This window comes from Pteropus vampyrus, unplaced genomic scaffold (assembly GCF_000151845.1).
Source record: "Pteropus vampyrus isolate Shadow unplaced genomic scaffold, Pvam_2.0 Scaffold16, whole genome shotgun sequence".
NCBI classification, from domain to species: Eukaryota; Metazoa; Chordata; class Mammalia; order Chiroptera; family Pteropodidae; genus Pteropus; species Pteropus vampyrus.
The window spans coordinates 3,620,662-3,623,528 of NW_011888797.1; positions in this window are offsets into that span (position 1 = coordinate 3,620,662).

Consider the following 2,867-nt stretch of genomic DNA (forward strand, 5'->3'; position numbering starts at 1 on the left):
TTTCTCATTATGTAGTAACTTTAATTATTTCTCATAATGTTCTTTGCCTTACAGACTAAAGTTTATAGTATTACTATACCAACTTTAAGATTAACATTTGCTTGCTATATTATTTTCTATACTTTTAATTTTTCTATATGCTAATGTTTAAATGTGTCTCTTTTAAGTAGCATATGGCTGTATTTTTTAAAACCCAGTCTGACAATCTGTGTCTATTAACTGGAATATTTACCATTTAATTTTTTGAAGTGACAAACATATTTGGGTTTAATTTCATCAACTTATTTTGTACTTTTTATTTGTCTCACTTTTTGTGTTTAATTTTTCTCCTCTCTTGCCTTCTTTTGGACTGATTTTTTTTCTCCTTCCACTGTGTCTTCTACTTAGAACCTATAATCGCATTTCTATTATTCTAGATTCCCATATAAATTATAGCGTGCATACCTAAGTTATTAAAGTCTAAAATTAATCATATATTTATCCTCTTCCCATGCAATACAAAGGCCTTAAAACACTAATTGAATCTGCCACTTGCCAGTTCGCATGCTATTATTGTTCTGTGTATTTAATTCCATCTTGTCTTATCACCATAAATATTTTGTACAACTGATGCTTGTTTTAGACTTATACATATATTTACAACATTTTCACTAATCATTCCTTCTTGCACTAAGAACATTCAATGTGGGAACACTTTCATTTTCCTCAAGTACATACTTTTATAATTCTCAGTAGTAAGCACCTGTTGGCAGCAAACTTTCTCAACTTGTACTCTTCTTTAAAATGTCTTTGTTACCTTAACTATTAGATTTCTTACCAGATAGTTCTAGGTTCAGTTATTTTCTCTGTACAGTCACGAAATCCTACTTTCTTCTGGATTTCATTGTTACTGTTCAGAAGTCAATTCTCATCAGTCATCATTCTTTTTTAGATAGTCTATTTTTCTCAGGCTGCTTTTTAGATATTATCTAACTTTGCCCATGAAGTTTCCAAGTATGTATTTTTTTTTATTTGTTTGATTGCAATGGATTAGATTGTTAAATATGAGGACTGGTGCTTTTCATTGGTCCTGAAAAGTACTTAGCCATTATCTCTTCAAGTGTTCCCTCTTCTTCGTATAGCTATTTTCGTCTGAAACTCCAAGTATTAGACCATCTCTCTCTTTCCTCATGTCTCCTAACCTTACTTAAATATTTTTCATCTCTTTGTTTCTTCATGCTTTGTTCTAGATATTTTCTTCAGATCTACTTTCAATTCATCACTTCTCTTTTTTACTATGTCTAATCTACTATTAAAATCCATCCACTGACCATTTTTCTCTCTTTATCCAGTGCCAAGTTGTAAGTCAGATCATTTATCTTGCTGTTCCCTCCTTTATTTTTCGTTTACCTTCACATACTCAACCTGTGTTGGCTTGTGGAATCCCAGCTGTAGTTGGGAACTGCCTTGTGTTTCTCACTTTGAGTGAAATCTAGTTTTTTTTTCCTTTCTCCCACTTATAAGAGGCCATGACAGTCCAAACTCATCTTCATTGAGGTTTCAGCAAGTGTCCTCAGAATGAAAGTGTCTTTAAGGAATCTGTTTACCTCCTTGGATTCCTTCCCTCCTAACAGCTCATTAATGCATTTTAGGTTTGAAAAAATTTTTATTCTGCATTTGAGGATTTCACTGGGAGGGTAAGTCAGAGTATCTTATCTACCATTCTTCTGAAAATAGAAAACTGGTTTGTTCTAAATTGGGAATAAAAAACAGACACCAAATCTAGCACACATTCCGGGTTTTTATGAGCATTCAAGCAGATGTTGTATAAAAATGATGTGTGAAAAGCAAGTGGCAAATAAATGTATATAGTATAACACAATTTTTGTAAAAATAAACATTAAGAAACTTTAAATATATATTTGTATCTGTATATGAACGTAAAGAAAATGTAAAGGGCTGCATACAAAACTGTTTCGGTGACTTCGGAATGTCTGGGACAGAGTGTGAGAAAATAAGAAGGAAAGTCCTATAAAAAGAGTGAAAATTACAAGTTAATAAAATGTACAACAAAATATTCTTCCAAATATGTAAAAGGCTAATAAGTCTATGGACAGGGACTAAAAAATAACATGGACGAATGTCTCAATGGTTTTGGTGTAACCTTGCCTAACTATAAATTGATTGACAGATGATCTTGCACATATCCTTTCAAGTGCTTAGGTAGCCTCGAATTACAATGAACCAGTTACAATCTCTTCTCTTTTCCAGACTCAGTCCTGAACCACTTCTTCTGCCTTATTCTATATTTACACTCCAAACCATCCATAGTACCCATCTTGGCCTGTTCATGACCTTGGAATTCTTTCTTTTATTTACAATTTTGCCTTGATCCTTAGACCCAAAGTTCACTATGGCTCAGATTCTCCATCTGGGTAGGGTGACTACTACAGAAATAGGGACAGTAATATTTGAGCACTTACTATGTGTCAGGCACTAAATTAGTACTTGCTGTGCATTATTTTATGTCTTTACAACAACTCTGTGAGGAGAGGTTCGAAGCTAGAAGCATCCTAGGGAAATCTGAATAGTGAAGGAGAGATCAGGGAAGTCATCTTGAAGAATGGGTACAAGTTAAACTCGTGAACGCATATCCAAGGGATTGAATCCAGGAAACTCAGCATGGAACGACTCAATACTAACCCTTTAACTGGAAAAAGAAACTATACAGATTTTTTTTAAAGACCAGAATATAAATATGCCACTAAAGAGGAGCCAATATTTAGAGTCCCATTGAGCTTGAGGCTCTGGTAAAATGGTCCTGTTGTTGCTCCTTCTGGAAGGACCCAATTCTATCTTTGAATGGAATCAATTCTATCTTTTATTTT